The sequence below is a fragment of the Rhinatrema bivittatum genome, chromosome 3 (genome assembly GCF_901001135.1).
Source record: "Rhinatrema bivittatum chromosome 3, aRhiBiv1.1, whole genome shotgun sequence".
NCBI lineage: Eukaryota > Metazoa > Chordata > Amphibia > Gymnophiona > Rhinatrematidae > Rhinatrema > Rhinatrema bivittatum.
This window is the reverse complement of record NC_042617.1, coordinates 547,859,047-547,884,325: the sequence shown is the minus strand read 5'-3', so window position 1 is coordinate 547,884,325 and position 25,279 is coordinate 547,859,047. Positions and strand designations below refer to the sequence as shown.

The 25,279-nt window shown below is 42.2% G+C and overlaps 7 non-coding genes across 7 annotated transcripts; all 7 read right to left on the bottom strand.

Annotated features, from left to right (window-relative positions):
* Positions 1-1,411: 1,411 nt before the first annotated feature.
* On the bottom strand, positions 1,412-1,484 carry TRNAV-AAC. The gene has a single exon. It is a non-coding gene; the product is annotated as a tRNA-Val (tRNA).
* A 1,866-nt stretch (positions 1,485-3,350) lies between these two features.
* TRNAV-AAC lies at positions 3,351-3,423 on the bottom strand. The gene has a single exon. It is a non-coding gene; the product is annotated as a tRNA-Val (tRNA).
* Positions 3,424-5,288: 1,865 nt separating this feature from the next.
* On the bottom strand, positions 5,289-5,361 carry TRNAV-AAC. Its single transcript has one exon. It is a non-coding gene; the product is annotated as a tRNA-Val (tRNA).
* A 1,865-nt stretch (positions 5,362-7,226) lies between these two features.
* On the bottom strand, positions 7,227-7,299 carry TRNAV-AAC. The gene has a single exon. It is a non-coding gene; the product is annotated as a tRNA-Val (tRNA).
* A 1,865-nt stretch (positions 7,300-9,164) lies between these two features.
* Positions 9,165-9,237, bottom strand: TRNAV-AAC. The gene has a single exon. It is a non-coding gene; the product is annotated as a tRNA-Val (tRNA).
* A 1,866-nt stretch (positions 9,238-11,103) lies between these two features.
* Positions 11,104-11,176, bottom strand: TRNAV-AAC. The gene has a single exon. It is a non-coding gene; the product is annotated as a tRNA-Val (tRNA).
* Positions 11,177-13,041: 1,865 nt separating this feature from the next.
* Positions 13,042-13,114, bottom strand: TRNAV-AAC. The gene has a single exon. It is a non-coding gene; the product is annotated as a tRNA-Val (tRNA).
* Positions 13,115-25,279: the final 12,165 nt, after the last annotated feature.

Sequence of the window (25,279 nt, the reverse complement as noted above, 5' to 3'; positions counted from 1 at the left end):
CCCAATCTCAAACGGATATTCACCAGCAACCGTGAATTTTACAACAATGACACCAACTTAGGTACCAGACCCTGCCGGAAACCCAGATGCCAATTCTGTCCACAGATTAAGCCAGACGACTCCATCACAGGACCCAACAACTTCAACTACAACATCCGGCCCCTTTCACTGCTCTTGTCACTCTGATGTCTACACAGGACAAACAAGTCAATCCATAAGGAAAAGAATAAATGGACATAAATCTGTCATGAGAAATGGCAACATTCAGAAACCAGTATCAGAACATTTCAACTTTCCAGGACATTCTCTATCTGACTTTAAAGTAGCTATTCTCCTACAGAGAAACTTCAAAGGAGCACTCCAGGGTGTAACTGCTGAACTGGAGCACATTAACAAAATTAACAGCATCACCCTGGGTCTGACATGGACAATGGCCTCATGACTCATCACAGCTATCTGTGAACTTAACCTTTAGCAGCTCCAGCTGACTTTTCACACTTACATCAGTTATCAATAGGCTATACTATAATGCCATTAACACTCTCTCCACATCATTTCCTGACTAACTCAGTGCTTTTTCTCTGTTCCCCATATATTTTATCCATCTCATTCAAAAGAGTATTCATCTAGGAGCAGAGGTGTATATCACAGCGCGGCCATGACTCTTCAATGGTCTCTTCTGTTGCTGACTTCAGGAGGGCTAACAGAATGAATCAACATAAACTGTAAACTCAGGATCAACCGAGAAGGAAGCAGAGATCGCAAGCAGGTGATTTCCCAGTGGATGCTGTCTCTCTTTAATGTCATTTCCAGAAACTTTATTTTTTTTACTGTCATGTCAGATTTCTTGGCTTTCCAGCACCCTAAGTATCACCTCCATTAAATAGGCCTTTGAGAACCACAGGAATGATATCAACACACCCACTGTTATCGTCTCGTGTGATAAAGATGGAGGCTGTGTTATGCTTAAGTCCTGATTGCTTACCTCCTATCTCAACCTGATGGTGACGGAGCGAGCCAAGGACGCAGGACGTGGTTCTTTCAGCTCTTATCTCTGATATGTATGTTGTATCGCTACTTGTCTTTCTTAATAAGCTTTCGCACATTATTACGTCATATTCGGTTACTAGGGTTCGATGTTTTATTTCATGTGTAATATTTGAAATATTTCTTGAAATTTCTTGAAATATTTCTTGAAATCTTAAAAAGCACTTTAACATCCACAGTTGTATATTAAGGGATTGAGATGGTTTGCAAGAACTAATGCAAAATGCTTGTGATGATAGGCACTTCAGCACTTTAGATTAGGGAGGGCTGCATATGCTGTAGAATGTTACTTGGCATGTCTGTCTCGAGACAGGTGAAGACTGTGAGGAGGCAGAACATTAAAACTAGTATAAAAATAAGGAAATGTTTCTGCCTGGTTTCGAACCAGGGACCTTTCGCGTGTTAAGCGAATGTGATAACCACTACACTACAGAAACTGAGGCCCTTGTGGTGGTGCTGGCTTCTTTCTAATATAAAGATCGTCTGACAGGGTCACGGCGGTATGGGATTCAGGAAGCATTATCCTTGGGTAAAATTCATTTACCTGCTTGTATTTTATATTCGCAATTGAAATGCAGAGGTCGTGGTGGATTACCGCCAACCTGCACTCCAACTAGGTTTGTCAGGAGAGGACGGTTAAAGGTAGTGCTCCCCGCCCCTTCCCAACACCACCTGTACTGCACAGGAAGAGATCTTCCCAAACTTGCTTTCCCTGTGCCGGGTGTTCTGGTCTCCTGACGGAGGCATGGGTTCAAATCCCTCTTCTAACATGCTCATCCTCTACTTTAGAACCTTAGGCTTATTTTTTCAATACATTTTAGGTTCTAATAGAAAAAGCAAATACGACAAGCTGGGTCGCACCGATGGTCAATTAAGGGCAGTATCCTGACCCCCAATCTCAAACGGATATTCACCAGCAACCGTGAATTTTACAACAATGACACCAACTTAGGTACCAGACCCTGCCGGAAACCCAGATGCCAATTCTGTCCACAGATTAAGCCAGACGACTCCATCACAGGACCCAACAACTTCAACTACAACATCCGGCCCCCTTTCACTGCTCTTGTCACTCTGATGTCTACACAGGACAAACAAGTCAATCCATAAGGAAAAGAATAAATGGACATAAATCTGTCATGAGAAATGGCAACATTCAGAAACCAGTATCAGAACATTTCAACTTTCCAGGACATTCTCTATCTGACTTTAAAGTAGCTATTCTCCTACAGAGAAACTTCAAAGGAGCACTCCAGGGTGTAACTGCTGAACTGGAGCACATTAACAAAATTAACAGCATCACCCTGGGTCTGACATGGACAATGGCCTCATGACTCATCACAGCTATCTGTGAACTTAACCTTTAGCAGCTCCAGCTGACTTTTCACACTTACATCAGTTATCAATAGGCTATACTATAATGCCATTAACACTCTCTCCACATCATTTCCTGACTAACTCAGTGCTTTCTCTCTGTTCCCCATATATTTTAACCATCTCATTCAAAAGTGTATTCATTTAAGAGCAGAGGTGTATATCACAGCACCTCCATGACTCTTCAATGGTCTCTTCTGTTGCTGACTTCAGGAGGGCTAACAGAATGAATCAACCGAAACTGCAAACTCAGGATCAACCGAGAAGGAAGCAGAGATCGCAAGCAGGTGATTTTCCAGTGGATGCTGTCTCTCTGAAATGTCATTTCCAGAAACTGTATTTCTTTTACTGTCATGTCAGATTTCTTGGCTTTCAAGCACCCTAAGTATCACCTCCACTAAATAGGCCTTTGAGAACCACAGGAATGATATCAACACACCCACTGTTATCGTCTCGTGTGATAAAGATGGAGGCTGTGTTATGCTTAAGTCCTGATTGCTTACCTCCTATCTCAACCTGATGGTGACGGAGCGAGCCAAGGACGCAGGACGTGGTTCTTTCAGCTCTTATCTCTGATATGTATGTTGTATCGCTACTTGTCTTTCTTAATAAGCTTTCGCACATTATTACGTCATATTCGGTTACTAGGGTTCGATGTTTTATTTCATGTGTAATATTTGAAATATTTCTTGAAATTTCTTGAAATATTTCTTGAAATCTTAAAAAGCACTTTAACATCCACAGTTGTATATTAAGGGATTGAGATGGTTTGCAAGAACTAATGCAAAATGCTTGTGATGATAGGCACTTCAGCACTTTAGATTAGGGAGGGCTGCATATGCTGTAGAATGTTACTTGGCATGTCTGTCTCGAGACAGGTGAAGACTGTGAGGAGGCAGAACATTAAAACTAGTATAAAAATAAGGAAATGTTTCTGCCTGGTTTCGAACCAGGGACCTTTCGCGTGTTAAGCGAATGTGATAACCACTACACTACAGAAACTGAGGCCCTTGTGGTGGTGCTGGCTTCTTTCTAATATAAAGATCGTCTGACAGGGTCACGGCGGTATGGGATTCAGGAAGCATTATCCTTGGGTAAAATTCATTTACCTGCTTGTATTTTATATTCGCAATTGAAATGCAGAGGTCGTGGTGGATTACCGCCAACCTGCACTCCAACTAGGTTTGTCAGGAGAGGACGGTTAAAGGTAGTGCTCCCCGCCCCTTCCCAACACCACCTGTACTGCACAGGAAGAGATCTTCCCAAACTTGCTTTCCCTGTGCCGGGTGTTCTGGTCTCCTGACGGAGGCATGGGTTCAAATCCCTCTTCTAACATGCTCATCCTCTACTTTAGAACCTTAGGCTTATTTTTTCAATACATTTTAGGTTCTAATAGAAAAAGCAAATACGACAAGCTGGGTCGCACCGATGGTCAATTAAGGGCAGTATCCTGACCCCCAATCTCAAACGGATATTCACCAGCAACCGTGAATTTTACAACAATGACACCAACTTAGGTACCAGACCCTGCCGGAAACCCAGATGCCAATTCTGTCCACAGATTAAGCCAGACGACTCCATCACAGGACCCAACAACTTCAACTACAACATCCGGCCCCTTTCACTGCTCTTGTCACTCTGATGTCTACACAGGACAAACAAGTCAATCCATAAGGAAAAGAATAAATGGACATAAATCTGTCATGAGAAATGGCAACATTCAGAAACCAGTATCAGAACATTTCAACTTTCCAGGACATTCTCTATCTGACTTTAAAGTAGCTATTCTCCTACAGAGAAACTTCAAAGGAGCACTCCAGGGTGTAACTGCTGAACTGGAGCACATTAACAAAATTAACAGCATCACCCTGGGTCTGACATGGACAATGGCCTCATGACTCATCACAGCTATCTGTGAACTTAACCTTTAGCAGCTCCAGCTGACTTTTCACACTTACATCAGTTATCAATAGGCTATACTATAATGCCATTAACACTCTCTCCACATCATTTCCTGACTAACTCAGTGCTTTTTCTCTGTTCCCCATATATTTTATCCATCTCATTCAAAAGAGTATTCATCTAGGAGCAGAGGTGTATATCACAGCGCGGCCATGACTCTTCAATGGTCTCTTCTGTTGCTGACTTCAGGAGGGCTAACAGAATGAATCAACATAAACTGTAAACTCAGGATCAACCGAGAAGGAAGCAGAGATCGCAAGCAGGTGATTTCCCAGTGGATGCTGTCTCTCTTTAATGTCATTTCCAGAAACTTTATTTTTTTTACTGTCATGTCAGATTTCTTGGCTTTCCAGCACCCTAAGTATCACCTCCATTAAATAGGCCTTTGAGAACCACAGGAATGATATCAACACACCCACTGTTATCGTCTCGTGTGATAAAGATGGAGGCTGTGTTATGCTTAAGTCCTGATTGCTTACCTCCTATCTCAACCTGATGGTGACGGAGCGAGCCAAGGACGCAGGACGTGGTTCTTTCAGCTCTTATCTCTGATATGTATGTTGTATCGCTACTTGTCTTTCTTAATAAGCTTTCGCACATTATTACGTCATATTCGGTTACTAGGGTTCGATGTTTTATTTCATGTGTAATATTTGAAATATTTCTTGAAATTTCTTGAAATATTTCTTGAAATCTTAAAAAGCACTTTAACATCCACAGTTGTATATTAAGGGATTGAGATGGTTTGCAAGAACTAATGCAAAATGCTTGTGATGATAGGCACTTCAGCACTTTAGATTAGGGAGGGCTGCATATGCTGTAGAATGTTACTTGGCATGTCTGTCTCGAGACAGGTGAAGACTGTGAGGAGGCAGAACATTAAAACTAGTATAAAAATAAGGAAATGTTTCTGCCTGGTTTCGAACCAGGGACCTTTCGCGTGTTAAGCGAATGTGATAACCACTACACTACAGAAACTGAGGCCCTTGTGGTGGTGCTGGCTTCTTTCTAATATAAAGATCGTCTGACAGGGTCACGGCGGTATGGGATTCAGGAAGCATTATCCTTGGGTAAAATTCATTTACCTGCTTGTATTTTATATTCGCAATTGAAATGCAGAGGTCGTGGTGGATTACCGCCAACCTGCACTCCAACTAGGTTTGTCAGGAGAGGACGGTTAAAGGTAGTGCTCCCCGCCCCTTCCCAACACCACCTGTACTGCACAGGAAGAGATCTTCCCAAACTTGCTTTCCCTGTGCCGGGTGTTCTGGTCTCCTGACGGAGGCATGGGTTCAAATCCCTCTTCTAACATGCTCATCCTCTACTTTAGAACCTTAGGCTTATTTTTTCAATACATTTTAGGTTCTAATAGAAAAAGCAAATACGACAAGCTGGGTCGCACCGATGGTCAATTAAGGGCAGTATCCTGACCCCCAATCTCAAACGGATATTCACCAGCAACCGTGAATTTTACAACAATGACACCAACTTAGGTACCAGACCCTGCCGGAAACCCAGATGCCAATTCTGTCCACAGATTAAGCCAGACGACTCCATCACAGGACCCAACAACTTCAACTACAACATCCGGCCCCTTTCACTGCTCTTGTCACTCTGATGTCTACACAGGACAAACAAGTCAATCCATAAGGAAAAGAATAAATGGACATAAATCTGTCATGAGAAATGGCAACATTCAGAAACCAGTATCAGAACATTTCAACTTTCCAGGACATTCTCTATCTGACTTTAAAGTAGCTATTCTCCTACAGAGAAACTTCAAAGGAGCACTCCAGGGTGTAACTGCTGAACTGGAGCACATTAACAAAATTAACAGCATCACCCTGGGTCTGACATGGACAATGGCCTCATGACTCATCACAGCTATCTGTGAACTTAACCTTTAGCAGCTCCAGCTGACTTTTCACACTTACATCAGTTATCAATAGGCTATACTATAATGCCATTAACACTCTCTCCACATCATTTCCTGACTAACTCAGTGCTTTTTCTCTGTTCCCCATATATTTTATCCATCTCATTCAAAAGAGTATTCATCTAGGAGCAGAGGTGTATATCACAGCGCGGCCATGACTCTTCAATGGTCTCTTCTGTTGCTGACTTCAGGAGGGCTAACAGAATGAATCAACATAAACTGTAAACTCAGGATCAACCGAGAAGGAAGCAGAGATCGCAAGCAGGTGATTTCCCAGTGGATGCTGTCTCTCTTTAATGTCATTTCCAGAAACTTTATTTTTTTTACTGTCATGTCAGATTTCTTGGCTTTCCAGCACCCTAAGTATCACCTCCATTAAATAGGCCTTTGAGAACCACAGGAATGATATCAACACACCCACTGTTATCGTCTCGTGTGATAAAGATGGAGGCTGTGTTATGCTTAAGTCCTGATTGCTTACCTCCTATCTCAACCTGATGGTGACGGAGCGAGCCAAGGACGCAGGACGTGGTTCTTTCAGCTCTTATCTCTGATATGTATGTTGTATCGCTACTTGTCTTTCTTAATAAGCTTTCGCACATTATTACGTCATATTCGGTTACTAGGGTTCGATGTTTTATTTCATGTGTAATATTTGAAATATTTCTTGAAATTTCTTGAAATATTTCTTGAAATCTTAAAAAGCACTTTAACATCCACAGTTGTATATTAAGGGATTGAGATGGTTTGCAAGAACTAATGCAAAATGCTTGTGATGATAGGCACTTCAGCACTTTAGATTAGGGAGGGCTGCATATGCTGTAGAATGTTACTTGGCATGTCTGTCTCGAGACAGGTGAAGACTGTGAGGAGGCAGAACATTAAAACTAGTATAAAAATAAGGAAATGTTTCTGCCTGGTTTCGAACCAGGGACCTTTCGCGTGTTAAGCGAATGTGATAACCACTACACTACAGAAACTGAGGCCCTTGTGGTGGTGCTGGCTTCTTTCTAATATAAAGATCGTCTGACAGGGTCACGGCGGTATGGGATTCAGGAAGCATTATCCTTGGGTAAAATTCATTTACCTGCTTGTATTTTATATTCGCAATTGAAATGCAGAGGTCGTGGTGGATTACCGCCAACCTGCACTCCAACTAGGTTTGTCAGGAGAGGACGGTTAAAGGTAGTGCTCCCCGCCCCTTCCCAACACCACCTGTACTGCACAGGAAGAGATCTTCCCAAACTTGCTTTCCCTGTGCCGGGTGTTCTGGTCTCCTGACGGAGGCATGGGTTCAAATCCCTCTTCTAACATGCTCATCCTCTACTTTAGAACCTTAGGCTTATTTTTTCAATACATTTTAGGTTCTAATAGAAAAAGCAAATACGACAAGCTGGGTCGCACCGATGGTCAATTAAGGGCAGTATCCTGACCCCCAATCTCAAACGGATATTCACCAGCAACCGTGAATTTTACAACAATGACACCAACTTAGGTACCAGACCCTGCCGGAAACCCAGATGCCAATTCTGTCCACAGATTAAGCCAGACGACTCCATCACAGGACCCAACAACTTCAACTACAACATCCGCCCCCTTTCACTGCTCTTGTCACTCTGATGTCTACACAGGACAAACAAGTCAATCCATAAGGAAAAGAATAAATGGACATAACTCTGTCATGAGAAATGGCAACATTCAGAAACCAGTATCAGAACATTTCAACTTTCCAGGACATTCTCTATCTGACTTTAAAGTAGCTATTCTCCTACAGAGAAACTTCAAAGGAGCACTCCAGGGTGTAACTGCTGAACTGGAGCACATTAACAAAATTAACAGCATCACCCTGGGTCTGACATGGACAATGGCCTCATGACTCATCACAGCTATCTGTGAACTTAACCTTTAGCAGCTCCAGCTGACTTTTCACACTTACATCAGTTATCAATAGGCTATACTATAATGCCATTAACACTCTCTCCACATCATTTCCTGACTAACTCAGTGCTTTTTCTCTGTTCCCCATATATTTTATCCATCTCATTCAAAAGAGTATTCATCTAGGAGCAGAGGTGTATATCACAGCGCGGCCATGACTCTTCAATGGTCTCTTCTGTTGCTGACTTCAGGAGGGCTAACAGAATGAATCAACATAAACTGTAAACTCAGGATCAACCGAGAAGGAAGCAGAGATCGCAAGCAGGTGATTTCCCAGTGGATGCTGTCTCTCTTTAATGTCATTTCCAGAAACTTTATTTTTTTTACTGTCATGTCAGATTTCTTGGCTTTCCAGCACCCTAAGTATCACCTCCATTAAATAGGCCTTTGAGAACCACAGGAATGATATCAACACACCCACTGTTATCGTCTCGTGTGATAAAGATGGAGGCTGTGTTATGCTTAAGTCCTGATTGCTTACCTCCTATCTCAACCTGATGGTGACGGAGCGAGCCAAGGACGCAGGACGTGGTTCTTTCAGCTCTTATCTCTGATATGTATGTTGTATCGCTACTTGTCTTTCTTAATAAGCTTTCGCACATTATTACGTCATATTCGGTTACTAGGGTTCGATGTTTTATTTCATGTGTAATATTTGAAATATTTCTTGAAATTTCTTGAAATATTTCTTGAAATCTTAAAAAGCACTTTAACATCCACAGTTGTATATTAAGGGATTGAGATGGTTTGCAAGAACTAATGCAAAATGCTTGTGATGATAGGCACTTCAGCACTTTAGATTAGGGAGGGCTGCATATGCTGTAGAATGTTACTTGGCATGTCTGTCTCGAGACAGGTGAAGACTGTGAGGAGGCAGAACATTAAAACTAGTATAAAAATAAGGAAATGTTTCTGCCTGGTTTCGAACCAGGGACCTTTCGCGTGTTAAGCGAATGTGATAACCACTACACTACAGAAACTGAGGCCCTTGTGGTGGTGCTGGCTTCTTTCTAATATAAAGATCGTCTGACAGGGTCACGGCGGTATGGGATTCAGGAAGCATTATCCTTGGGTAAAATTCATTTACCTGCTTGTATTTTATATTCGCAATTGAAATGCAGAGGTCGTGGTGGATTACCGCCAACCTGCACTCCAACTAGGTTTGTCAGGAGAGGACGGTTAAAGGTAGTGCCCCCCGCCCCTTCCCAACACCACCTGTACTGCACAGGAAGAGATCTTCCCAAACTTGCTTTCCCTGTGCCGGGTGTTCTGGTCTCCTGACGGAGGCATGGGTTCAAATCCCTCTTCTAACATGCTCATCCTCTACTTTAGAACCTTAGGCTTATTTTTTCAATACATTTTAGGTTCTAATAGAAAAAGCAAATACGACAAGCTGGGTCGCACCGATGGTCAATTAAGGGCAGTATCCTGACCCCCAATCTCAAACGGATATTCACCAGCAACCGTGAATTTTACAACAATGACACCAACTTAGGTACCAGACCCTGCCGGAAACCCAGATGCCAATTCTGTCCACAGATTAAGCCAGACGACTCCATCACAGGACCCAACAACTTCAACTACAACATCCGGCCCCCTTTCACTGCTCTTGTCACTCTGATGTCTACACAGGACAAACAAGTCAATCCATAAGGAAAAGAATAAATGGACATAAATCTGTCATGAGAAATGGCAACATTCAGAAACCAGTATCAGAACATTTCAACTTTCCAGGACATTCTCTATCTGACTTTAAAGTAGCTATTCTCCTACAGAGAAACTTCAAAGGAGCACTCCAGGGTGTAACTGCTGAACTGGAGCACATTAACAAAATTAACAGCATCACCCTGGGTCTGACATGGACAATGGCCTCATGACTCATCACAGCTATCTGTGAACTTAACCTTTAGCAGCTCCAGCTGACTTTTCACACTTACATCAGTTATCAATAGGCTATACTATAATGCCATTAACACTCTCTCCACATCATTTCCTGACTAACTCAGTGCTTTTTCTCTGTTCCCCATATATTTTATCCATCTCATTCAAAAGAGTATTCATCTAGGAGCAGAGGTGTATATCACAGCGCGGCCATGACTCTTCAATGGTCTCTTCTGTTGCTGACTTCAGGAGGGCTAACAGAATGAATCAACATAAACTGTAAACTCAGGATCAACCGAGAAGGAAGCAGAGATCGCAAGCAGGTGATTTCCCAGTGGATGCTGTCTCTCTTTAATGTCATTTCCAGAAACTTTATTTTTTTTACTGTCATGTCAGATTTCTTGGCTTTCCAGCACCCTAAGTATCACCTCCATTAAATAGGCCTTTGAGAACCACAGGAATGATATCAACACACCCACTGTTATCGTCTCGTGTGATAAAGATGGAGGCTGTGTTATGCTTAAGTCCTGATTGCTTACCTCCTATCTCAACCTGATGGTGACGGAGCGAGCCAAGGACGCAGGACGTGGTTCTTTCAGCTCTTATCTCTGATATGTATGTTGTATCGCTACTTGTCTTTCTTAATAAGCTTTCGCACATTATTACGTCATATTCGGTTACTAGGGTTCGATGTTTTATTTCATGTGTAATATTTGAAATATTTCTTGAAATTTCTTGAAATATTTCTTGAAATCTTAAAAAGCACTTTAACATCCACAGTTGTATATTAAGGGATTGAGATGGTTTGCAAGAACTAATGCAAAATGCTTGTGATGATAGGCACTTCAGCACTTTAGATTAGGGAGGGCTGCATATGCTGTAGAATGTTACTTGGCATGTCTGTCTCGAGACAGGTGAAGACTGTGAGGAGGCAGAACATTAAAACTAGTATAAAAATAAGGAAATGTTTCTGCCTGGTTTCGAACCAGGGACCTTTCGCGTGTTAAGCGAATGTGATAACCACTACACTACAGAAACTGAGGCCCTTGTGGTGGTGCTGGCTTCTTTCTAATATAAAGATCGTCTGACAGGGTCACGGCGGTATGGGATTCAGGAAGCATTATCCTTGGGTAAAATTCATTTACCTGCTTGTATTTTATATTCGCAATTGAAATGCAGAGGTCGTGGTGGATTACCGCCAACCTGCACTCCAACTAGGTTTGTCAGGAGAGGACGGTTAAAGGTAGTGCTCCCCGCCCCTTCCCAACACCACCTGTACTGCACAGGAAGAGATCTTCCCAAACTTGCTTTCCCTGTGCCGGGTGTTCTGGTCTCCTGACGGAGGCATGGGTTCAAATCCCTCTTCTAACATGCTCATCCTCTACTTTAGAACCTTAGGCTTATTTTTTCAATACATTTTAGGTTCTAATAGAAAAAGCAAATACGACAAGCCGGGTCGCACCGATGGTCAATTAAGGGCAGTATCCTGACCCCCAATCTCAAACGGATATTCACCAGCAACCGTGAATTTTACAACAATGACACCAACTTAGGTACCAGACCCTGCCGGAAACCCAGATGCCAATTCTGTCCACAGATTAAGCCAGACGACTCCATCACAGGACCCAACAACTTCAACTACAACATCCGGCCCCTTTCACTGCTCTTGTCACTCTGATGTCTACACAGGACAAACAAGTCAATCCATAAGGAAAAGAATAAATGGACATAAATCTGTCATGAGAAATGGCAACATTCAGAAACCAGTATCAGAACATTTCAACTTTCCAGGACATTCTCTATCTGACTTTAAAGTAGCTATTCTCCTACAGAGAAACTTCAAAGGAGCACTCCAGGGTGTAACTGCTGAACTGGAGCACATTAACAAAATTAACAGCATCACCCTGGGTCTGACATGGACAATGGCCTCATGACTCATCACAGCTATCTGTGAACTTAACCTTTAGCAGCTCCAGCTGACTTTTCACACTTACATCAGTTATCAATAGGCTATACTATAATGCCATTAACACTCTCTCCACATCATTTCCTGACTAACTCAGTGCTTTTTCTCTGTTCCCCATATATTTTATCCATCTCATTCAAAAGAGTATTCATCTAGGAGCAGAGGTGTATATCACAGCGCGGCCATGACTCTTCAATGGTCTCTTCTGTTGCTGACTTCAGGAGGGCTAACAGAATGAATCAACATAAACTGTAAACTCAGGATCAACCGAGAAGGAAGCAGAGATCGCAAGCAGGTGATTTCCCAGTGGATGCTGTCTCTCTTTAATGTCATTTCCAGAAACTTTATTTTTTTTACTGTCATGTCAGATTTCTTGGCTTTCCAGCACCCTAAGTATCACCTCCATTAAATAGGCCTTTGAGAACCACAGGAATGATATCAACACACCCACTGTTATCGTCTCGTGTGATAAAGATGGAGGCTGTGTTATGCTTAAGTCCTGATTGCTTACCTCCTATCTCAACCTGATGGTGACGGAGCGAGCCAAGGACGCAGGACGTGGTTCTTTCAGCTCTTATCTCTGATATGTATGTTGTATCGCTACTTGTCTTTCTTAATAAGCTTTCGCACATTATTACGTCATATTCGGTTACTAGGGTTCGATGTTTTATTTCATGTGTAATATTTGAAATATTTCTTGAAATTTCTTGAAATATTTCTTGAAATCTTAAAAAGCACTTTAACATCCACAGTTGTATATTAAGGGATTGAGATGGTTTGCAAGAACTAATGCAAAATGCTTGTGATGATAGGCACTTCAGCACTTTAGATTAGGGAGGGCTGCATATGCTGTAGAATGTTACTTGGCATGTCTGTCTCGAGACAGGTGAAGACTGTGAGGAGGCAGAACATTAAAACTAGTATAAAAATAAGTAAAAGTTTCCGCCTGGTTTCGAACCAGGGACCTTTCGCGTGTTAAGCGAATGTGATAACCACTACACTACAGAAACTGAGGCCCTTGTGGTGGTGCTGGCTTCTTTCTAATATAAAGATCGTCTGACAGGGTCACGGCGGTATGGGATTCAGGAAGCATTATCCTTGGGTAAAATTCATTTACCTGCTTGTATTTTATATTCGCAATTGAAATGCAGAGGTCGTGGTGGATTACCGCCAACCTGCACTCCAACTAGGTTTGTCAGGAGAGGACGGTTAAAGGTAGTGCTCCCCGCCCCTTCCCAACACCACCTGTACTGCACAGGAAGAGATCTTCCCAAACTTGCTTTCCCTGTGCCGGGTGTTCTGGTCTCCTGACGGAGGCATGGGTTCAAATCCCTCTTCTAACATGCTCATCCTCTACTTTAGAACCTTAGGCTTATTTTTTCAATACATTTTAGGTTCTAATAGAAAAAGCAAATACGACAAGCCGGGTCGCACCGATGGTCAATTAAGGGCAGTATCCTGACCCCCAATCTCAAACGGATATTCACCAGCAACCGTGAATTTTACAACAATGACACCAACTTAGGTACCAGACCCTGCCGGAAACCCAGATGCCAATTCTGTCCATAGATTAAGCCAGACGACTCCATCACAGGACCCAACAACTTCAACTACAACATCCGCCCCCCTTTCACTGCTCTTGTCACTCTGATGTCTACACAGGACAAACAAGTCAATCCATAAGGAAAAGAATAAATGGACATAACTCTGTCATGAGAAATGGCAACATTCAGAAACCAGTATCAGAACATTTCAACTTTCCAGGACATTCTCTATCTGACTTTAAAGTAGCTATTCTCCTACAGAGAAACTTCAAAGGAGCACTCCAGGGTGTAGCTGCTGAACTGGAGCACATTAACAAAATTAACAGCATCACCCTGGGTCTGACATGGACAATGGCCTCATGACTCATCACAGCTATCTGTGAACTTAACCTTTAGCAGCTCCAGCTGACTTTTCACACTTACATCAGTTATCAATAGGCTATACTATAATGCCATTAACACTCTCTCCACATCATTTCCTGACTAACTCAGTGCTTTTTCTCTGTTCCCCATATATTTTATCCATCTCATTCAAAAGAGTATTCATCTAGGAGCAGAGGTGTATATCACAGCACGGCCATGACTCTTCAATGGTCTCTTCTGTTGCTGACTTCAGGAGGGCTAACAGAATGAATCAACATAAACTGTAAACTCAGGATCAACCGAGAAGGAAGCAGAGATCGCAAGCAGGTGATTTCCCAGTGGATGCTGTCTCTCTTTAATGTCATTTCCAGAAACTTTATTTTTTTTACTGTCATGTCAGATTTCTTGGCTTTCCAGCACCCTAAGTATCACCTCCATTAAATAGGCCTTTGAGAACCACAGGAATGATATCAACACACCCACTGTTATCGTCTCGTGTGATAAAGATGGAGGCTGTGTTATGCTTAAGTCCTGATTGCTTACCTCCTATCTCAACCTGATGGTGACGGAGCTAGCCAAGGACGCAGGACGTGGTTCTTTCAGCTCTTATTTCTGATATGTATGTTGTATCGCTACTTAATAATAGATCTAAATTCTTTTCAAAATAAATGAATAAAAGTACAATTAACATGCTAGTCCACTTACAGTAGATACATAGACATAAAGGTCAACACACAATTTTGTACTTTTTATTTGACTAAACAGACTAACTCTCAAAAGCTATAGTAAATGTCTACATTGGCCTGATGATGAAAGCTAGCCAAAAATGGATTAGTTCAGTAAAAAGGAATCATTTGCAACTTGTCTGTTGACCCTTATTTCTATTTTTTCAAAATAATTACAATATAATTCAACCAGACCAATTAATCTATTACTTGTTGAAATGTTTCTCTTTTGTTGTAGGATATGCTATATGTTTACAGAGTTGATAAGGTTAATGAAACTTTATGATGAAATCTTAATGAAAGGCCTTTTGTCTTTTTCTGAGTAAAGGTCACAATGTCAAGTTGAACATACTGCACAATAGATCCAGTTAATCCTGATATGATCCAGTAGCCTGAAAACTTATATTTGGACTACACAGGATTAATGCCCTCCACACTACTCAGAAACATACCTACAAACATCTATTCACCAAAATAGATGTACAGCTTTTATTCACCTCTGAGAGCCATCAAAACTGAATATAGTCATTTTTGTTTGAGGAAAGTGTAATTTTAGGCTTGATCACTTCTCCAGTCATTCAGCTCTCATTACTTCCCACAGGAACATAGACATTTTTAAAATGTGCTCAAATTTTTAATAACAGATAAAATACCTGTAATTAACCTTATCTGATAAAAAAAAAAACCCCAAACATTTTAATAGCCTATCTCTTATTTTTTAACTGTCTAAATTTTCCCATGCAGAGCTCTCTTTTAAGATGCCAGTGCTGATGTTTTTACAAGCACTGGCATTATTAAAGAAATTGACTCAGGAATAGTCAATCTGTGTGCGACAAGGTGTGAGATAGGTACTGGCTATGGGTCAATTCATCAGTTTAATTAGGTTCTGACTGTGTTACACTGAAAGCCATACAGAGTTGAGTTAAATGTTCTTATCTATAATAACTTTGCTATATGTTAGTAACACAGGCCACAATCAACATAAAGAAAGATCTGGGTTTTTTTTTTTTTAATTAATTTTGGTGTTGTATGTGTGTGATCTGTATTATGCAGTTTGATACTCTATAATGCCCGCTAGTTTGTTAAATGAAAAGTAAAAAAAAAACAACAATTTGCCCTACCCCTGTGTCTACATGAAGGTAGTATAGCTTTCAAGAGTTAGTCAAAAAATAAATTTAGTCCAATGCCTTCAGGAGCAGCTCTTATTACCCCTTATGTTTGGGGGCATCTCCTTTTTGGACCTCACCATTTCCTGCAGCACCAGCCCCGTGCAAAAAGACACTGCTGAGGTCTAGCTATGACTGCTGATAATGTCATCAGTCAGCCAGTTGTTGAAATAGCAGCCTGATGCCCAAGATGACTCACCTATGGCAGCTCACTGAAGGTGCAAGCCAAAGGAAATTGCCTCCTTCTATGCCCCTTTACTGGTAACTTTCATGGGTAAGCTCTGCAGTGAAAAAAAAAAAGTATGCAATTAAGTTGTGTTCTTCTGGTTTCTAGGTGATTTGCCTTTTTATAATTTTATATTCACTGCATTATTCAGAATATTGGGGATTTGATAATTATTTGGAGCTTTAATATACTGCATTTTACAATTATGGAAAGGTTCATTTTAACACCTAATATAGAACCTAACATCATATAACTACAGTGTGTGTTAGTTTTCCTCATGTGTGTCACTTTGCACTTGTCCACATTAAATTTCATCTGCCATTTGGATGCCCAGTTTCCAAGTCTTGCAAAGTCCTCCTGCAATTTCTCACAATCTGCTTGTGATTTAATAACTTAGAATAATGTTGTGTCATCTGCAAATTTGATCTTCTCACTCATCGTACCCTTTTCCAGATCATTTATTGGAGGAAGTGAACTACAACACGTACCATATTTTCCAGTGTATGTCGCAGATTTTTTCAGCGATTTCAGTGACTATGACTTTTATACTGTCTCAACCTCTCTCTCTCTCAGCCTGCGATCTGAATTTCTCTGCACAAACGGGTGTGACTTGTACAAAGAGGTGCGACTTATACAAAGGTGCGACTTATCTACCAACCTTTTTTGTCAAAATGGCAATTTATGGGGGGGGGGGGGGGGGGGGGGCACTACTTATACACCAAAAAATACGATAAGTTTTCTGGCTGAATTCAGCTGAGGAGGCCTTACCTTGAAGGGGATATTTTTTTATTAATAGCTTTTTGTTCTTTTATTTTTTAGCATTGCTTTTTTTATTCTTAGGTATTTTTCTACTTAGCTTTAGAAAGAAAGAGTAGCAGGGAAAGGGTTGCCTTGGTCTACTTTTTCTTTTCTATCTTTGGATTTAGTAGTTCAAAAGGGAGATGAAAGGAGCTCATTGCCTATGTTAATTGGATCTGGATCTGAGCTCTGCATATAGTTGATCACAGCTAAGAAAATATCTGCCTTTATTAGAGGAGGTGAACTACAAACAGGTAAATTTTCTGGCTGAATTCAACTGTGGAGACCTTACTTTGAAGGTTTTTTTTTTTTAATAGCTTTTTGTTCTTTTATTTTTTGAAAAAGGGATTTTTTTGCATTGACTTTTTCTTTTGTTTCCTAGGCATTTTTTTTTCTACTGAGCTATAGAAAGAAAGGAAGGGGGCTTCCTCTCACCCACCGCTACCTTCAAGTCTAATTTTATAAACTAGCCCACTAATTAGAGGGTTGAACTACACAGAATAATCTGACCTTGGTTGGCAGAATATAACACAAAAATAATTTAGACATATTTAATTATTATGGAATCAAAACACTTGAGTAAAGTTCAGAAGGAGCTTAATTAGTAATACCATAGTAGATACTTCACGTAATTAATTTTCACCATAAAAGAGAAATATACTGCTTGATACCAGAAAGAGGAGTGAGAACAAGTAGATTAGCTCATTTTGTGTTTTCTGCAAATAGAACATATTAGGTCAATTTCTTGTGAACTCATTGGTAGCATCATATCAGACCTTGTGGTAAAAAATTTCTAGTTGCTCTGGTTTACTTTTATACTTTCAGCAACAGAAGTCTACCAAGAAAACAACCGAAAACCACATACCTCATAGGTTTATAAATATATTTTGCCGTCTGAAAGTATAAGTATAAGATAAGACACTTAATACTTCCAAGAATCAACTGAGCATTCAAACAGGCCTGCAAGCAGGGTCTCTGAAATGTAGAGGTGTAGGTTAGTTTTACTTCCAGGACAGTTGAAGAAATGGATTTTGGCAGGTCTTTCTTATTTCTTTCAACAGGTATCAGAAGCCACCAGCAACTGAAAGATGGTTGGGAAACACTGTATCACCAGAGTGGTCACCGCTGTTACCAGTTCTACTGCTGTCTAGACAGATGTCCTGATCCACAGCGAGGAACTGGTTCAGTGTGAAAGATGTCTGCAGATTGATTCCCTCAGGAAAGAGGTGGCAGAGCTCAAAGAGAAAGTGGTGACATTGGGAAGCAGCCGTGAGAATGAAGACTACAGTGATGAAATGATTATCAAGGCATCTAAGATGGGGAACTCAAGCAAAATGCAAAGTGAAACTGGACAACAAGATGACAGCTAGACCCAGATTACCATAGCTGGTAGACCCAGTTCCCTTGAATTGAAGAACCAGTATGCAGCCCTGGAAGTGGAAGAGGAAATATCACCCCATGATGAGGAAGAACCAAGACATGCAAACCCCAAAGCTGCAGGCACAGCAACCACCACACCTAGGAGACAGAGGGTAGAGATTGTTGGTGACTCACTTCTGAGGGGCAAGGAGGCATAAATGTGCTGACCAGATATGTTGTCCTGGGATGTGTGCTGCCTTCTGGGTGCCAAAATTCAAGATATTATGGAGAGATTGCTGAAAATCTACTGACTACTATCTGATGCTTCTCATCTATGTTGGCACAAATTATACTGCAGGATACTACATAGATCATATCAAAAGTGACTTCATGGCTCTGGGAGAGAGGGTAAAGCAGATAGCTACACAGGTGGTATTCTTCTCAGTCCTCCCAGTTAAGGATAAAGGCACCGGCAGGGAAGCTCACATTCTGGAGATAGCTGTGTAGATGGTGTGGACATAAGCATTTTTTGCTTCCTGGATCATGGGATTATATTTCAAGGATTTCTGAGCAGAGATGGAATCCACTTGTCGAAGAATGGAAAACCCACTAAGGAGGGCTTTAAACTAGAATCATCAGGGATGGGTGAACAAAACCCTAAGGTAAATAAAACAAAATAATCATATAGAAATGAGAAATATGGAAAAGAGGTCAATATTTGGAAAGCTATGTACACTAATGCTCATAGTATGGGAAATAAAGTCCCGGATCTAGAGGAGGTCATGGAAGAAGCTGATTTAGATAAAGTAGCTGTCACAGAATCCTGGTCCATAGAAAACCATGACTGGGATAAAGCTATACTGGGCTACAATCTATTCAGGAAGGACTGGGTAGGAAGGAAGGGAGAAGGTACGGCATTATATATACAGAACAATATTAAAGCAACAGAATTGCTGAGCTTATGAGATAAGGAAGAGGGACTGTGGGTTAATTTGGAAAGATGGAATGGAACATATATTTATATTGGCGTGATATACAGATCTCCATCACAGACAGAGGAAATGGATAGAAATTTAATGGAGGATATTCACCAGATTGCTGTGAAAGGGGAAGTGCTATCACTAGGAGATTTCAATCTACCATATGTTGACTGGGACATCCCAGCAGCAATATATTCTAATAGCAGGGAAACCATGGATTCTTTGAAAGGAGAACTGTTTAATCAACTGGTAACAACCCACACAGAAGGTGGTGATACTGGACCTGGTGCTTACCAGCGAGGATAGTATTTCTGATGTTGTAGTGGATGACCATCTGGGATGCAATAATCACTTGATTTGTTGTTCAATATTAGGACACAAGAGATGAAGATTCATTCTAAGGTGAGGGTCCTAGACTCCAGGAAAACTAACTTTCTAAAAATGGGGGAGTACCTCAAGGAGTTGTTAACTGGATGGAATAATCTAGGGGAAATAGAAGGGCAATGTAGAAAACTAAAACGAGATATCATAAGGGCAACTAATCTTTTTGTTAGGAAAATGAATAAAGGGAAGAGGAAAAAGAGGCCATTATGGTTTTCTAAGGTAGCAGCTGAAAAGGTAATGAAGAAAAGGTTAGCATTCATAAACTACAAGAGATTGCAGAAAGAAGAAGGCAGGCGACAATATCTGTAAAAATTAAGAGAAGCTGGGAAACTAGTCAGGAATGCAAAAATTCAAATAGAAGAAAAATAGCAAATACAGTAAAACAGGGAGAGAAGACTTTTTTTTTTTAAAGATATGTTAGTGTTAGAAGGAAGTACAAAAATGGCATTGAGAGGCTTAAAGGTGTAGGGGAAGAATGTATAGAGGCTGAGGAGGAAAAAGAAAAATTACTTAAATATTTCTGTTCAGTGTTCAGTATGGAAGGGCCTGGAGCAAGACTACATAAAACGAACACAAAAGTTTGGAAACTCGGTAAACCTCAATTGATTTTTGGATAATTTGTTCATGAGGAGCTAATTAAACTTAAAGTAGATAAGGCAATGGGTCAGTTGGGATACATCTGAGGGTATTAAGAGAACTTGGAGATGGCCTGGCAGCTCCACTGGTTGACCTTTTCAATGCTTCTTTAGAGTTTGACATAGTTCCAGAGAACTGGAAAAAGGCGGATGTGCTTCCTATTCATAAAAGTGATAGGAAGGAGGAGGCAGGGAATTACAGACAGGTTAATCTAACCTTTGTGGTGAGCAAATTAATGGAATTGCTGTTAAAACAGTGTAATGTTTGGAATCCAGTAGATTGCAAGATCCAAGGCTCCATGGGTTTACCATGAATCTGATCAATTTCTTTGATTAGATGACCAGAGTTAGATCAAGGTAGAGTACTAAACATAGTTTACTTGGATTTCAGCAAGGCCTTTGACAAGATTCCACATTGAAGACATAAATAAATTGTACACCCTTGGTAAGGAAAAATGACTGATTGAGTTAGAAACTGGCTGAGTGGAAGGCGACAAAGGCTAGTGGTGAATGGAGTCTTCTTTGAGGAGGGGGATGTTACTAGTTATGTGTCTCAAGGATTGGTCCTTGGACCGTTTCTTTTCAACATTTTTGTAAGCCACATAGTGGAAGGATTATCAGGAAAAGGATTGTCTTTTTTGCTGATGATTTAATGCTAAAAACTTCAGAGTAATGCATTTAGAATGCAAAAACGCAAGGGAAAAGTACAGTATTAGAGATGAAATTCTGCTAAGCACAAAAGAAGAGCAGGATTTGTGGGTAATTGTATCTGTTGATCTTAAGGTGGTCAAATAGATTGATAAAGCAACGGTAAAAGCCAGAAAGATGATTGGCTGCATAGGAAGAGGAATAGTCAGCAGAAAAAGGGAAGAGAGATTGCCCCTGTATAGGTCCCTGGTGAGACCTCACTTGTAATACTGTGTCTAGTTCTGAAGACCATAGCTGCAAAAGCTTATAATCAGGATGGAGTCAGTCCAGAGGGTGGCTACTAAAATGGTCAGTGGTCTTCTTTCTAAAGCATATGGGGATAGATTTATAGATCTAAACATGTACACCCTGGAGGAAAGGTGAGATAGGGGAGATATGATAGAGACATTCAAATATCTCAAAGGTTTCCATGCACAGGAAGTGAGCCTTTATGAATGGAAAGGAGGCTCTAGAATGAGGGGTCATGTGATGAAGTTAAAAGAGGGTACAATCAGAAGTAATCTTAGGAAATATTTCTTTACAGAGAGTGTGGTGGATGCATGGAATGGCTTCCCAGTGGAAGTTGTACTGTCATAAATAGTATCTAAATGCAAGAAAGGATGGGATAAATACAGGGGATCACTTACTGTTGTGATACTGCTTGCGGGGCCAACCGCAAGCAGCCTCTCACCTTTTCTCTGCTGCGCTGCCTTCCAACGTGGCCAGGAGGCCGTCGGCACCAGACTCGCATTCTGCAGCAGTCAGGACCTGCCGCCGACCTCCCAGCGCTCCTGTGGCCTGACCAATATGTTGCCAACCACCCAAGTGGCCTGGAGGCCGCCGCTGGACCATCTCTGCGGCAGGAAGCCGCCAATGAATTCCTCTTCGTGGCCTAGTGCCACTGCCAACCTGTTTCCATGGCATGGAGCTGCTGACGCTGTCACTGGGGTCCTCACTGGACGGGAGGAAGCCGTCCCAGCTGTTGCCTGCGTCTCCGCCTCCATCTGCTTCGCAGCAGTGTGCCACTGCGAGGCCCTTCTCCTTTGTGCGGCTAGGCGCCGCTGTCCGAGGTCCTGCTTCTCCCCTGGCCTTCCTAGGCACCGGCGCATGCCTCTTCAACTCCATTTAAAGGGCCAGCAGCGGGAAAAGCCCGCGGCCCCACTGGAAGCCAGCTGATCTCCACTTCCTGGTTCAGCCCTACTAAAGGGCTCCTCTTCAGTCATTATTGGCCTTTGGATCGGGTTCCACAGTTGTCTGTGCTCTGTTACCAGTCCAGGTCCTCCGTGGTCTTCATCTGTGTAGTTGGCTTCGTGTTCAGTGTTTTTCATGTTTCTGGTCTTCTCGTCTTGATGTTCCTGGTCTTATCCTCCGTCAGAGCTCCTTTGTTCTTATTTCCAGATGTTCCATGTTCCTGATGTCCGATGTTCCTGGCTCCTGACGTTTCTTCCTGATGCCTTGTCTTCACCTCTGCGTCCAGATCCTTGGTTCCTTGATGCCACCCTTCCTGGCATGCCACATGGTGGTCTCGTCTCCTCATGGCACATTGCTGTCTTCTCATCTGCAGCTCAAGTCTCCGGAGGGTCACCGTTGCCCAAAGCCAAGTCTCGTCTTGGTCCTGCGTTCCCTGTTTGAAGCCAAGTCTCGTCTTAGCCCTCCATCCTGACTCTTGTTCCGGCCCATGATGTTCTTGGGGCTGCTCCATCCATGCCTAAGACTGACTGAACCTGTTCCACTTCAGCGTGGTCCGTGACCAGCCATGGGCGGCTGTGTTGGGCGCGCCTCAGTACAGGCTTCTACTGAATCTTCGTCATGTTACCAGCCATGGGTGGCTGTGTAGGGCGTGCCTTGGTACAGGCTTCTACTGAATCTTCACTATGTTACCAGCTTCATCTTCCACTTATCCGTCTGGAGTCTGCCTCGCACTTAAGCGTGGTCCACAACCAGTCCTGTGGGTCTGCCCTGTGGTGGGCTGTGTAGGGCACACTGCATCGCAGCCTCAACCTAGTACTTCACTTGATCTTGAACCTGAGTCTTCATCTCCTGAACCTTGAACCTGAGTCTTCGTCTCCTGAACCTTGATCCTGAGTCTTCTTCCAAGTATCCATGTCTTTGCCTGGTCTCCGTCCAGCCTGCCGCTTCTTGCCATTACCCGGCAGCAGGTCCAAAAGGGCTTGGAACAGTCGGAGGACTGTTCATTGACCACCCTTGCATTGTTGGTCTTCTTGTAAGAACATAAGAAGATGCCATACTGGGTCAGACCAAGGGTCCATCAAGCCCAGCATCCTGTTTCCAACAGTGGCCAATCCAGGCTATAAGAACCTGGCAAGTACCCAAAAACTAAGTCTATTCCATGTTACCGTTGCTAGTAATAGCAGTGGCTATTTTTTAAGTCAACTTAATTAATAGCAGGTAATGGACTTCTCCTCCAATAACTTATCCAATCCTTTTTTAAACACAGCTATACTAAATGCACTAACCACATCCTCTGGCAACAAATTCCAGAGTTTAATTGTGTGTTGAGTAAAAAAGAACTTTCTCCGATTAGTTTTAAATGTGCCACATGCTAACTTCATGGAGTGCCTCCTAGTCTTTCATTATCCGAAAGAGTAAATAACCGATTCATATCTACCCGTTCTAGACCTCTCATGATTTTAAACACCTCTATCATATCCCCCCTCAGCCGTCTCTTCTCCAAGTGGAAAAGTCCAAACCTATTTAGTCTTTCCTCATAGGGGAGCTGTTCCATTCCCCTTATCATTTTGGTAGCCCTTCTCTGTACCGTCTCCATTACAATTATATCTTTTTTGAGATGCAGCGACCAGAATTGTAGCGTGCAGGTCCGGTGGAGCGTCACTATCTTCAGCCTTGTTCCTGTTCCGGGTAATCCTTGCCTTGTCTTCACTCCAGCCTTGTTCTGCTCTGCCCTTGCTTGCTCAGCTCACCTCTTGCTGTGCTCTCAGGGCTCCTCCCTGAGTGGCGTGGTGATCCAAGGGCTCACAACTCTTGTCAGTAGCGACTGTGCCTCCTCGCTTGTAACAGTATCCAAAGGCCATGAGCTCGGTGAGCTATGCCTGTGACGGGCTTAAGTTTCCTGGACTTTCTGATAACCTGACCTTTTGCCCAGAATTTTTGCTTCAAGTTTCCTGGACATTTTAGAATTGTGTTTCTTGTCTAGAAAACATTTTTTGCTCCTAGTTCCTGGACTCTTTGCTTGGTTAAATTTTTGTTTGCCTTGATTTTTGATTATGTCTGGATTTTCTTGACCCACAGGAGGTGCCTGCATCCTGTTTTTTAAAACTAGTCCAGCCCTGGAACTCCTTTTCGACCAGCTGGAAGCACCTGCGCCCAGGTTTCTACATCAGTCACCTAGCTCTGTTTCTTCTTCAAGCATCATCATGCTTCAAGTAGGGTAAGCCTAGTTGAATTAAGATTCTTCAGTGACTTCAGGTCCTTGGGTTCGTATGACCTGCAGGAGGCGCCTGCATCCTAGACCTGGCTCATCCATTCTCTCTTTAGCTTGGTGCTCATCATGGGACTATTCACAGCTATTATCCTGATACTGCTCTGCACCAGTGGGTGCTCCAGCTTTTATACCACTCCAGAGTTCCTGAGATTTTACCTTGTCTCTTTTCCTTGATTCCAGCATGGTCCATGTTTGCCACCTTCAGGATTCTTTGAAAAGCCTGTATTGTACTTCAAGTTCCATCAGGAAGGACCCCTTGTTCCATCTAAGCATGGTTCTTTAAGGATGAGCAGATCCTGATAGCCTTCAAACTGTCCTCCTATCAAGCCATTCTGGAAGATCCTCTTCAAGAAAGGGTCCCTTGTTGTAAGCTGGACATGTAATTCTGTTGACCATCTAAATGCCCTATGGACTATTTTATCATGGTGAGAGAGCCCACATAACAAGTGGGTTATTCCTAAAGTGCAATTCCTTCTCGACCTTATTAAAGAGACTTTTTCTCATCCATCTGGCTTCACAAGACTTTGGGTTCAGTAACCCTGTTCATCTCTCACTTCAGTTATCATCTGCAATTCCATGAACCATCCATCATTAGAGGTGTAGAATACACCCCAGGCCAGCTTACCATCCTTTGAGCAATGTTTGGACTGTTTGCTTCACCTGGCACTCCGCATATCCATGGTCATCAAAATAAATGGAATCTGCAAGTTGCACTCTCCTGTAGGGATGTGCAGAGGGACCGCATACGTTACATTCGGTATTCATATTCGTGGGGGGGCAGATACGTTGCATTCTGCAAGGGGGGGCCCCGATCCGTTCATGTGTTCCATTCTTATTCGTTTCCC